Below are 13,343 nucleotides of genomic sequence, written 5' to 3' on the forward strand. Positions count from 1 at the left end.
GGGTGGGCTTTGTCAAATGGCTTGGAAAAACGCACTGTGTTTCGGCTCGGGAAACATCATGAGCAGTGTCCTGCATGTTTTCTGTGTATAGCTGTCTTTTAACGCATACAGAATTCATTCGAAATCATTGATTTCTCCAATTAACAAGGGTCTCTTTTTGAACCTGCCAGAAGCATTTTTTCAATGTAACAGATTTACTCCGGGGAAGGGCAGCATGACATTGAGAGTAGCTCAAGCTTTCAGCACCTTTATCTGACTGCATGTATGCAGACACTGCTCAGAATCCCCTGTAAGATTCTCCTTCAATTCCGTTTTGCAGTGCTTTAGCTCTTTCAAAAGGCTTCGCTTTGCTAGTCACAATCCAAGGCTCATGACAGCATTTGAAAACATTCGCAACTGCGTTGGCCGGGAATCGAACCTGAGTTAACTGCTTTGAAGGCAGCTATGCGCAACACTGGCTCGCTCCAGAATAAATCTCACGTCGAGGGCATATTTTTTTCCATTTTACCGTGAGTCGGGCTCAGCTGCACAGAGGAGAGAGCAGAGCAATGAGGTCACGGGGACAGGGGAGTCACACGCTGGCGGTTTGAATACGCGGAAGATCACTGAGGGATCCACAGTATATGGACCCTCCGTGCGCCATCAGTCCGCACTCCGGACTCTGAATCCTGCCATCCGAGTTAAGATCTCGGCGGAACCTGAGGCGCAGTTCCTTCTTAAAACGTCATCTGGTGAGCATTTCTAGAATCGTACTTGTATAGATTCAGCCTTTAATGTGTTGCTAGGTTAAAATTGATGACTTCTTGTATTTCAGTAGGCAACTGCCCTCTTGATTTCGGATTTAATTTCTTTATTACAGGGGCGCTTTTATGAAGACAGAGTCATGTTCAGGTACTTTGCTTGATGGAGGAAGCTCATTTCGGACTCTGTGATCTGCTCACCTGGAAAGGTCTGCTATACTACTACAAGAGAGAAGTAGAGTCTGGAAGAAGGGACAATTTTATGATGCTTTGGAAGATAATGTTTTTTTTTCTTATACTGAAAATGAAAGGTAGTTGTTTCTATATGGACTCAGTCTTTGGAATTTGTATATATATATTTCAGTGATCCCTCAGCCATTCCTTCTGTATTGTAATTCAATTTCTCTTTTAAAATTCCTTCCCCACTTCTAGGACCTGCAGTTGCTGAACTCCACAATGGCTTCTATTGGAAAGTCTGTGACTGAGACCAAGTAAGTGTTCACTTTTTTATGAAACCATTATTTATTTAGGAGCAATGAGCAATTCTTTTATAAATGCAATAAAATCATTATGCTCAAACTATGAGAGAGAAAATTAAGGATAATTTAAGAAATCAGTCTTAGCTTGTTTCTATACACAGATGGTATTATTTATTTTCAGAGGAAACCCGCTCACTTGAAGAGGTCGTGTATGAAGCACGCCACGGCAGAAGAGATCAGGATGGCCTCTCAACAGGCGAGGGAGGACATGATGAATCACCTGAAAAACGGGGTCATCGTGGATTACCACAGAATAGAGATCGTGTCTGGTGAGGCAAACAGGATAGTGGTTGTAAGACTGCTAGAGTCCTTGGGCCTTTTTGTACATGGGGAGCCTGAAGACACATTGGCAAGGTGAGATATTTTTAATCTGTAAGGCTTCTGTAGTTTCTTTTTGAAATCATTGTTACAACATATTATGTAAAAGCATGTTGAAAAGAATATACCTGCATTCCAGCGGCCCTGAGCAAGAGGCCGCTGTCCAGGAGGAAGAGATGCCAGAGGCTGCTCTAGAAACTGAAACAGAAGCGGATAAGGAAAGGGAAGATGTGAGCTCTGAAGAACTCTATCAGCAGTAAGACTTTTTATTTTTCAGATGTATCTATTTTTTACTAAAATTCTAATTTGTCTTATAGGTATAAAATGTTTAAACCGGTGTTTTATATCCTTACAGGCCCTGAGTAGTTAAAAAGTATCAGCAGGCCGGAAGAGAGTGGCCCAAGCTGTACTCTATAGAAAGCACTCCCTGGATGCTCCTCTCCTGATTGGATTCAAACAGTACCTTACCAAGGATCTGGGAGTGGCAAATTATTCTCAGGAGGTATTTATTTTTTAAAGGCATTTAAAATTAAGTAATGGTATCTTCATTGTAAATGTTTTTATTTCTTAGCTTAAAATTCACCCATGTGAAATGATGTCAGCCATAAACATCATGACTCTATATTTCCTACCTGAATCTATTCTACTTAAATTATTACATTATACACAATTTGAGTTCATTTTAAAAAGTAAAAGGTAATGAAAGGAATGCATTTTCATAAGAAAGATAATACCGATATGCATGTGATAATCTTCCTTATATCATGTAGTGCATCATTTGGACACTTTGTGGGCTTCAAATACAAAGAAAATCATGTTCTATGGTACAAGATAAATACAAAACTTAAGCTTTTATTTTAATTAGATTTCTTTATAAAGCATAAGCAATCATTTATTACATCGCTTCTTGAATTAAATCTTTTGACAAGAGGTAAGACTTCTGTTACATTTAAACCCATGTTTAGCTGTGTTTTTTAGATTTAACTGAACCAATTTCTGTGTGTGATAATGTCCTTGAATTCTGACAACATCACACTAAATTACATGATATAAAACAGCTAATGTTTCTAGAGATAAAGTTTCTGAGATGCTTCTAATTACTTTTTATTACCAGGGACAGTTTAATTCACCTTGTACAGTACTGTAAGACCAAGATGCTTTTTTTAAAAGTTATTTAACATTTTATAGAACTTTGTCTACTATGGCAACATGATGTGCTTGGTGAAACTTGGAAAAATACTGCTTAGCCACTTATCTTAAGGTAAAGATAGGATAAAAGTTTATCTTTTGCACCTACCTGACCCCCAGGGAAGGCCAATGCTTTCTAAGTTGATGGTTCCCTACAGTAGACTGTACTTTAATTTCAAAGGTAATGTATATTGACCCAAATCAGTTTTGGAATCCAATCTACTGACGAGATGGAGCACATCCTTTTTTCAGGATTTTAGCATCATACGTTTGGTATATTTAGTCCCTAATGCTGAAAGAAATGATCATAGAACATTTGGACACTTTGTGGGCTTGAAATACAAAGCAAATCATGTTCTATGGTACAAGATAAATACAAAACTTAAGCTTTTATTTTAATTAGATTTGTTTATAAAGCATAAGCAATCATTTATTACATTAATATATGTGAAAATAACATTTTAGCATCATACGTTTAGTATATTTAGTCCCTAATGCTGAAAGAAATGATCATAGAACATGACATCTAACCTTACCTGCGGTGTTTTTAATCCCTATTGCTCAATGCACAGTGAAAGCATTCCATACATGTGTCTGACAATGAGGAATGGGCCCCTGAGACAGTCATTTGCCTGTTTCACAAATGATCGTATTTTACTAGAGGTTCTGTTTGGGATTCAGATGTGCATTCGGACAGCAATCCCTTTCAAGAAATGATACGTTCTGGATGAGGTCAAAGGTGCTGGAACACTGTATCTAGGATGTGTTTGCAGAGACTGTGTGTCTCCTGCTTCAACGCAGTGATAAACAGATGTGCTCCTTTAAGTTATTGGTACATGCCCAGGGCAGTAAGCAGTCTGAGGATTTATTTCCAGATGGCATAGAGCAGTGAAGCAGTGAAGTAGTGCAAAACACTGGATCATTATATTATTAGAATCTATTCTACTTAAATTATTACATTATACTCAATTTGAGTTCATTTTAAAAAGTAAAAGGTAATGAAAGGAATGCATTTTCATAAGAAAGATAATACCGATATGCATGTGATAATCTTCCTTATATCATGTAGTGCGTCATTTGGACACTTTGTGGGCTTGAAATACAAAGAAAATCATGTTCTATGGTACAAGATAAATACAAAACTTAAGCTTTTATTTTAATTAGATTTGTTTATAAAGCATAAGCAATCATTTATTACATTAATATATGTGAAAATAACATTTTAGCATCATATGTTTAGTATATTTAGTCCCTAATGCCGAAAGAAATGATCATTTGTTTAACATGCACGGGTCTGTCTCAAAGGATGCAGTACTCCTGAAGGGCCTCAAACCCTACATTTCGGATGCCTAGCTGTATCCCTCACATGTGGCACCTCAGAATGACTTCTAACCTTACCTGTGGTGTATTCAGTCCCTATTGCTCAATGCACGGTGTACATACTGCATACATGTGTCTTGAGAATGAGGAATGGGCCCCTGAGACAGTCATTTGCCTGTTTCATAAACAGGGACCTGGACCTAGACCTGGCCCGTACAGGGCTCAAACCCGCGACCTTGGCGTTATTAGCACCACGCTCTAACCAACTGAGCTAACCGGCCTCATGACAGTGCTCCTCTCTGTGCTGCAAAAAATCAAACTCAGGGAATTTCTTTTGTCCTCCTTTGAATAGAAAGCCGTGTAATCAGTGTACGGGCTTTCTCGTGCAGTTTCATGGTTCTTGTAACCCAAATCCTACACTGGCCTGAAGTGCCCCCCCATTTCACAGCATTTTTCAGCTGATTTAAAATGTACCTAAAGGAGAAGCATTATTGAAGACCATCAATTACCAAGAGCTTTTGTCAAAGGTTTTGGTGGTCATTTTGAATGACCACAGAGCGCTGTGACCTCGGTTTTATCCAAAAAGACAGCGCCCTTTTACAACACAGCATCTCCGTCACTATACTGGGGCATTGGGACCCGCACAGACCTCAGGGTGAGCGCCCCCCCGCCGGCACCATTAACACCGCTTCCAGCTGGAAGCTTTGTTTTTCCCTGTAGCTCACCCTCATCCGGATTCTGACCTGGCTCACACCTGCTTAGCTTCAGTGGGTTTTCAGTTGCGAGTTGCAAAAGTTGGGATGCAAGTGATGGAGCCGTTCGCTGCAAAAGCCACTGGCCAGGAATCGAAACCAAGCCTCCTGCGTGGCAGGCGAGAGTTCTAACAATGAACCACCAATGCTCAATGCCTGTACCTTCAAAAAAGACGCTTTTTTGGTGCTGTGTGCAAAAAGCGTCGACATCTACTTCCAGCTGCAAAATGCCATCCGCGGACGCTGTGAATTTATTTATTTAGACACCGCTCAGAATCCCCTGTAAGATTCTCCTTCAATTCCGTTTTGCAGTGCTTTAGCTCTTTCAAAAGGCTTCGCTTTGCTAGTCACAATCCAAGGCTTGTGACAGCATTTGAAAACACTTGCCACTGCGTTGGCCAGGAATCAAATCCGGGTCAACTGCTTGGAAGGTAGCTATGCTCACCACTATACCACCAACACATGCCCGGGGGAGCCCTCCAGGACACCACCAGAGAATGCTCACGATTTCAGAAGCTGTCTCCGGGACGTGCTGATTCCACACATCCTGAATAAATCATGTTATTGTTAGTTGCTGTAGCTAGACGTTCAAATGAGTTTCATGGCCAGATGGACTGTTTCCTCAAGTGGTATAGTATTGCAGTAAGACAGCACGATGCCTGCAAGACTATGTCACGCTAAACGCCACAGATTGTGTTTGTCCGTTCGTGTCAGTCGTCCTGCAGCCACGGGAAGTGGGACACAAACATGCTGCAATGCTTTCAAGACATTAGGATTTGTTTGTGCAACATCCGAGAAGAGTACTTGTGGCTTGAATGTGACTGAGCAAGGTGTTTAAAGACAGAGACTGAAAACTGTTAAAGGATGAGTCAAAGTAACGTCTAATCGGATTAGTTTCCTTAGAGCTGGTTCAGAGTTTGCTCAAGAGTTTACCTTTCACAGATGCGCAAAGAAGAATGTTGGGGGTGCACGCTTCAAGGCGCCTTACAGCTGTAGGGAGTGATTTCAGACGATTCGTGGCGTGTGCTCATTCCCATATACCGTACGCCCCGGGGTGCAGTGCTAGGATGACGTACAATACCGCTTGGGCACGTAACGGCGTTATATGCAAGTGCGGGACGTGAGGGTTTTGCGTTTGTTCGTTTTGTTTTGCTCTGCTTTGCTTTGTTTTGCTTTCCATCGCGTTGGTAAGAGCGTAAATAAAAAGGCGATTCCTGTGTCGACCACTAATGTAAGAGCTATTTCAAGTGCGCCGTGGTGCGGCTTTTCAAATGCTTAACAGGATGATTTTGCATGCACGCGTGCTTTCATGCAGTCGTGTGTGCAACCATGTCTGCTTACGTGCAAACGGGCGTGGTTTCATGTATGCAAAAAACTTTCCTGGGCTCTTCTGAAGCACATAAAATTATTTGGAGATATACATTTGTCTTATTTTCCTCTTAGGCTCTAGAATTGATAACTTTTTTTTCATTTTTGGCATTTTTCATCATTTTCCAGAAAGTGGTTGCAAGCCCAATATCATGCGAAGAAACTTCAGGATTCGGGGATCAGTCAATGGATTTTCTTCAAAGTTGGATTTTTGCACTCTGTGGACCAAGAGATGTTGTTCTATAATGTTTTTTTTTTTTTCAAATTTAAAAATATCATTTTTTCATGGAGCTTTGAATGGGATGGATTCACCCTCCTTTAGCCAGGACAGAGCTCCAGGAGCCTGGGTAGGATTCTAGCTTTCTCCCCTTGCAGGCACCTGGCACAGAAGACAATATTTTTTTCCTTAAAATCTTTTTTTTTGTGTTCCTTGTTGTTCCAAACTTAATTTTAATCACTTTTAATTAGAGATTTTATTAAAAATAGTGCAATAAATGACTAATTTCACAAAAATTAATGTAATATAAAACGGATGTTTTCAACTTTATTGTAGTGTTTTAGAAACTAATATGTCTTCAAAAATGGTTGTTTTTCACTCCTATGAATGAAAACTGTTGTTATATGATGTTTTTTTTTTCAAATTTTAAATGATCATTTTTTCATGGAGCTTTGAAGGGGATGGATTCACCCTCCTTTAGCCAGGACAGAGCTCCAGGAGCCTGGGTAGGATTCTAGCTTTCTCCCCTTGCAGGCACCTGGCACAGAAGACATCATTTTTTTCCTTAAAATCTTTTTTTTTGTGTTCCTTGTTGCTCCAAACTTAATTCTATTCACTTTTAATTAGAGATTATATTAAAAATAGTGCAATAAATGACTAATTTCACTAAAAATACTAAAAGTAATATAAAACTGATGTTTTTAACTTTATTGTAGTGTTTTAGAAACTAAAATGTCTTCAAAAATGGTTATTTTTCACTCCTAGGAATGAAAGCTGTTGTTATATGATGTTTATTTTCAAATTTTGAAAAAGCAAAGAATTCTAGCTTTCTCCCCTTGCAGGCATCGGACACAGAGAACCTCATGGTTTTCCTAAAAATCATTTTTTATGTTCCCTGGTGTTCCAAACTTAGTTTTAATCAATTTTAATTTGTTATGTTACAAACAGGGTAATAAAGTCTTAATTGGACTATAACTAATGTCATATTGTCTGCTACAAAACTGATATTTTCAGCTCTATTGTAGAGATTCTAGAATCAACTAATAAAGAATTGAAATAAAAAAAGGGCATAAGAAGACATTACCAACAACGACCACATGATGGAGATATTGTCTAGACATTACCAACAACGACCACAAGATGGAGATATTGTCTAGACATTACCAACAACGACCACAAGATGGAGATATTTTCCAAAGAGGCAAGAGGGGCAAAGCTGCGATAAGGTAAAATCATTTTTTGAAAGAGATTGTTGTCAGAATGCACATCCGTATCCCAAACAGAATCTCTAGTAAAATATGATCATTTGTGAAATAGGCAAATGAGTGTCAGCTACAATATGATTGCTACATATCTGCATTTGTTGGTATTTAAGGAGTAAGAGTGCAGGTTTAAACCTGCGATCCAGTGTGTTGAAGAATTTCACAACACTACCTCTAGCACATATGGAAATAAATCCTCATAATGATTATTGCCCTGGGCATGTACCAAAAAATCAGTGAATATATATATATATCACTGGGTTGAAGCTAGAAACACAGAATAACTGCAAACACATCCTAAATACAGTGTTCCAGCACCTTTGACCTCATCCAGAACGTATCATTTCTTGAAAGGGATTGCTGTCCGAATGCACATCTGAATCCCAAACAGAATCTCTAGTAAAATACGATCATTTGTGAAACAGGCAAATGACTGTCTCAGGGGCCCATTTCTCATTGTCAGACACATGTATGCAATGCTTTCACTGTGCATTGAGCAATAGGGATCAAAAACACCGCAGGTAAGGTTAGAAGTCATGTTCTATGATCATTTCTTTCAGCATTAGGGACTAAATATACTAAACGTATGATGCTAAAATGTTATTTTTACATATATTAATGTAATAAATGATTGCTTATGCTTTATAAACAAATCTAATTATAATAAAAGCTTAAGTTTTGTATTTATCTTGTACCATAGAACATGATTTTCTTTGTATTTCAAGCCCACAAAGTGTCCAAATGATGCACCTTTGACCTCATCCAGAACGTATCATTTCTTGAAAGGGATTGCTGTCCGAATGCACATCTGAATCCCAAACAGAATCTCTAGTAAAATACGATCATTTGTGAAACAGGCAAATGACTGTCTCAGGGGCCCATTTCTCATTGTCAGACACATGTATGCAATGCTTTCACTGTGCATTGAGCAATAGGGATCAAAAACAGAATGGAAACAGACATGGAAACCAACAAGGATGGGATTTGAACCCATGCGTGCAAAGCACAATGGATTAGCAATCCATCACCTTAACCACTCGGCCACCTCGTCGACAAAACTGGGCTGTCCCAACTGGGTTGGCGCGCTCCAGATGATCTTTTTCTTTTTTTTCCCTCGTACTCGAGGGTCATTTTCCTGTTCCACATGCGATTTCAATATTTTCCTTGGGAGATGTCAAGCCAGCAAGCCACTGCTGTGGTTCAGTGGCCAGCGTGGAGTTCAGTGGCCCTGTTGTACACAGAAAGCACATTGAGCTCCTTGGACATGAAAAGTTCCAGATAAAAGCCATTTGTCATCCTTTCTCTTGGTGTCGATGTTGCTATTGTATGTAAAGGTGGCAACTTGCTCAGCGAGCAGGCGGAGCACACACCGAATGCAGATGTGTCTGAGTGGTGTGTCCAAGTGGCTGCAAAAGGACAGCACTCCCAGGGCGCTGTGGCTTAGTTGGTTAAAGCGCCTGCCTAGTAAACAGGAGGCCCTGGGTCTGAATCCCAGTGGATAACCGCCTACGGCTAGACTTAATTAAATGCAAGTATTCATTTCCTGTCTTTAACACGACTTGTTTTTCTTAAAATGGATGCAACTTGCAAAACATGAAATACAAACCTTGCTAATCAGCGCTAGCAGCTGGCAAAAAAAAAGAAGTCAGCAATGTTTTTTTTCTTTAACCTTAACCCTGCTAATGGAGAAGAGTTAAACGACCGAGTCTATGCAGCTTAAACGGTGCGCACGTCGGGATCTTAGCTGAAAGGGTGGTAAATCACGCTCACCCCAGTCCTTAATCTTTTAAAGAGGATACAAAATTGAACCTAGTCGCCACATCACATACATCCTGTTCAATGATAAAAAGGTAACATCTATCCTCGCTCCAGAGTAAATCTCACGTTGAGGGCATATTTTTTTTCACTTTACCGTGAATCGGGCTCGGCTGCACAGAGGAGAGAGCAGAGCAATGAGGTCACGGGGACAGGGGAGTCACACGCTGGCAGTTTGAACACGCGGAAGATCACTGAGGGATCCACAGTATATGGACCCTCCGTGCGCAATCAGTCCGCACTCCGGACTCTGAATCCTGCCATCCGAGTTAAGATCTCGGCAGAACCTGAAGCGCAGTTCCTTCTTAAAACGTAATCTGGTGAGCATTTCTAGAATCGTACTTGTATAGATGCAGCCTTTAATGTGTTGCTAGGTTAAAATTGATGACTTCTTGTATTTCAGTAGGCAACTGCCCTCTTGATTTCAGATTGAATTTCTTTATTACAGGGGCGCTTTTATGATGACAGAGTCATGTTCAGGTACTTTGCTTGATGGAGGAAGCTCATTTCGGACTCTGTGATCTGCTCACCTGGAAAGGTCTGCTGTACTACTACAAGAGAGAAGTAGAGTCTGGAAGAAGGGACAATTTTATGATGCTTTGGAAGGTAGTTTTTTTTTTCTTTGAAATCGAAATGAATCAGAATATCAGAGCAAAAGACAAACTCTTGGTTTGGTTTAAAGAGATATGGTTTTAAAACAGACAAAATGTAGAAAACAGGTGTTTCTCACTTCTGGAAAAGAATGGACCGGGGTATTTTACTAGTTGCAGTGCTGAGCTCACCGGCTTGCAGTCCTGCAGTGTTGCACCAGGGTCAGTGGTGCAATGGATAACACGTTTGACTACGGATCAGGAGATTGTAGGTTCGACTTCCGCCTGGCTCGGGTCGTTTTTAAACGCATCAGGCTACTCCCTAAGTAGCCTGTGCTACTTACTGTATTGTAATCGTACCCAGTAAGAGATTTCCTTCATGTAAATGAACTGCACTTGACAGCTTTAGAAAAACACCTGGGCTCAGTACGGTGCTGAGAGCTAATCGTTGCTGTTGTTCTAATTAGCACGCACTGCATCGGCTATGAACCCGAACTTTTCAATTATTCCGATCAGTAAGTCAACACGTAGTCCACATGAAAGGTAGAAATATTCTCTTGTGTCTCTTGTTTGTATAGAACTGAATGTCCCTGACAATGTACTGTTAGTTTTAATTGAAGAACGGCATTTGTGTTCAAATATACCAGACAAGTTTACGTAACTGCTCATGCGACACTCAGTTGTAATTAGTCAAGAAATAAAGTCGAACAACAGCTGCGGGTTTGATTCTGAACGTATGAGATTGCAGCGTCTTTTACTTCCATTGACAAATGATAGAGATTCGAAGAGAGATCCTTCAGACCAGCAAGCAAACCCACGGCTATTTCGGTTTTCTATCTAGGCAACGTTGGTGTCTGCAATAGCATACATGAAAGCGTGATGCAATTTCTGTGGCTACATTTGTTGCACGTCATGCACAGTAAGAGTGTTTCTAACACCAAATAAAAAGTCAACAATTAGCGATCACGCCTTCTCAGTTAACCCACTGAAACCCTTGCTGTTAACAGTTCTTTAATGCGTGCTTTACGAGCACCTACATATCGTGTCGGTTCTTTCAGCTTTATTCATTAGGTTTTCAAAGGCATAAGTAGAGCACCAGAGGTGCGAACGCAGAATGTATGGTAATCTGAAGAACTGCTTTCCATGGCAGCGGGTCCAAGCGATTTAACGTTTTTATAGTACCGGGAAAGGAGAAGCGGCACTTTGCCTTTGCCGCGCAGGCACAAGGCGACGTGCGGCAGACGCAGGAGTCGGCAAGTTCTGAACCTGCGCGGGGAGTCCCTAACGCATTTCGAATCCATCGCCTTAACCACTCGGCCATGACAAAAGCGAGCTCGCTGCCGCCGCATTCCTCCTATAATCTAACACGGAGTGCGAGGTGGCTGCGGAAACCTTTTTAAAGTCGCTCTCCGTTAAAAAAAAAAACCTTTCACAAGATTCGTGCCGGCAGACAGACACGCCTCAGAGGGTTTAAGGCTGGCTTCACGTTCAAATGATAAAGTCCCCCAGTCCGGATGTCAAAATGCAACTTTGGCAGACAGAAAAAACAGCAACAAACCACAAATGTGGAAAAGGATTTTACAAGCTGCACCACACTGCACTTTCAAAAGCATTTACATTCGTGTTAGACGCAGGAATTGCCTTTGATTTGCGCGCTTACGAACGCCATGGAAAACGAAACAAAACTAAAGCCCTCAGCTCCTGCACTTGATTATAATGCCGTTACGTGTCGAAGCAGGAATTTACGTCATCCTACCACTGCAACACGGGGAATAGAGGGAAATGAGCACAATCTACGAATTGTCTCTAAACAGTCCCTACAGTTGTAAGACGCCTGGAAGCGTGCACCCCCATCATTAATCTTTGCGCATCTGTGCAAGGTAAACTCTGGAGCAGTCTCTGAAACGGCTCAAAGGAAACACGTGATTGATTCCATGTGCATCTGGGGTTCATTTCTTATTTACATTTAATTCAGGGGAAAGGCTTGGGTCAGTTTCAGACGGCCTCCAACAGCGAGATTCAAGCGCCCCACCTTCAGCCCAATCTGCGCCGCCAGAACGGCAACGGCTCCTCTGGTCTCCGGGGTGCGGTTGTGACCCCGTAACCTAAAGTGTTGGTGGCAGACAAATGGAGACTAACAGGTGATGTCCTAGGACATGACTACATTGTGACACTCGGTGGGGATGGTGACCATTGCTTGGAAAAGAGTGCGAGGCCCCTTTAGAAAAACATTTTGTTAACAGGCATTCTGCCTCAGCCTAAACACCTATAGCTTGCAAAGCGCATGCTATTAGACAGGCACCTCTGCAAGACCTTAAGAGTCTCTTAAACTAGTGATAGTAAGGTGTTCCCAATGGGCGATGTTTGGCTTTCAAATCATCTGTCTGTGGAAGCGCCGAGATGCAGCTGTTTAAGGCTTAGAAGCAGCTGACTGTTTCACTAGCTAGCTGATTACTGTCAGTCAGGGAGCTCAGAGGTGAAAAGCCTGTCTGAGAGACAATTCGCCGTTGTTCAGTTCAATATGTTCCGTACCAGCTCGGCGCACCTGAGATCATCTTGGTAGCCGTGTAGCTCAGATGAGTGAGAGCATGTCTGTGTGTACCACCGTGATTGGATGCCGGTCCTTCTCAGGTCACAGTAAACCTTCTGCTGCCTAACTTTCCTAATTTTGGGGATCCCTTTGTAAAAGCAAAGGAAAAAAAAACTGGCTCTTCATCAGCATGATCGACCCAACCCAGTGTGCCCCAGTGGCCTAATGGATAAGGCACTGGCTTCCTAAGCCAGGGTTTGTGGGTTTGAGTCCCATCTGGGGTGCTCCTGTCCCATTTTGAGCGTACAAATGTCCTTGTGATTTGCAAAGCTGCAACCCCACCTTACTCAGTGAGCGTCTCTGCTTTTCTCTCACATACAGTTGGGAGAAAAACTTTTGTAAACAGCCCTTCGGAATGATGTGGATTTCTGCATGAATGGCTCCTAACATGTGATCTTATCTTTATCTAAGTCATAATAATTAATAAAGAGAGTCTGATTTAACAAACAACACACGCCCAACATTTGACATTGCTGTTTCTTTATTGACCAAATGGTTTAAAAAATCAAGGTCATTGATGGAAAAAGTACGTGAACCCTTATATTAAGGAGCTAGTGGAACCTCCTTTATGACAAAAACCTCAACCCCCACTTTCTGTAGCGGCTGGTCAGACCTGAGCAGCGGTTAGGAGGTATTTTGGCCTA

The 13,343-nt window shown here is 41.4% G+C and overlaps 1 long non-coding RNA gene and 2 other non-coding genes across 3 annotated transcripts; 2 read left to right on the forward strand and 1 right to left on the reverse strand.

Annotated features, from left to right (window-relative positions):
• Positions 1-891: 891 nt before the first annotated feature.
• Positions 892-2,220, forward strand: LOC148631308 (uncharacterized). Its single transcript, XR_015934773.1, has 5 exons — positions 892-1,051; positions 1,173-1,231; positions 1,401-1,633; positions 1,737-1,853; positions 1,953-2,220. It is a non-coding gene; the product is annotated as an uncharacterized LOC148631308 (long non-coding RNA).
• A 6,453-nt stretch (positions 2,221-8,673) lies between these two features.
• Positions 8,674-8,755, reverse strand: trnas-gcu (transfer RNA serine (anticodon GCU)). Its single transcript has one exon. It is a non-coding gene; the product is annotated as a tRNA-Ser (tRNA).
• Positions 8,756-12,850: 4,095 nt separating this feature from the next.
• trnar-ccu (transfer RNA arginine (anticodon CCU)) lies at positions 12,851-12,923 on the forward strand. The gene has a single exon. It is a non-coding gene; the product is annotated as a tRNA-Arg (tRNA).
• The last annotated feature ends 420 nt before the right edge of the window (positions 12,924-13,343 follow it).

Source organism: Lepisosteus platostomus, unplaced genomic scaffold (assembly GCF_059453375.1).
Source record: "Lepisosteus platostomus isolate fLepPlt1 unplaced genomic scaffold, fLepPlt1.hap1 Scaffold_78_H1, whole genome shotgun sequence".
NCBI classification, from domain to species: domain Eukaryota; kingdom Metazoa; phylum Chordata; class Actinopteri; order Semionotiformes; family Lepisosteidae; genus Lepisosteus; species Lepisosteus platostomus.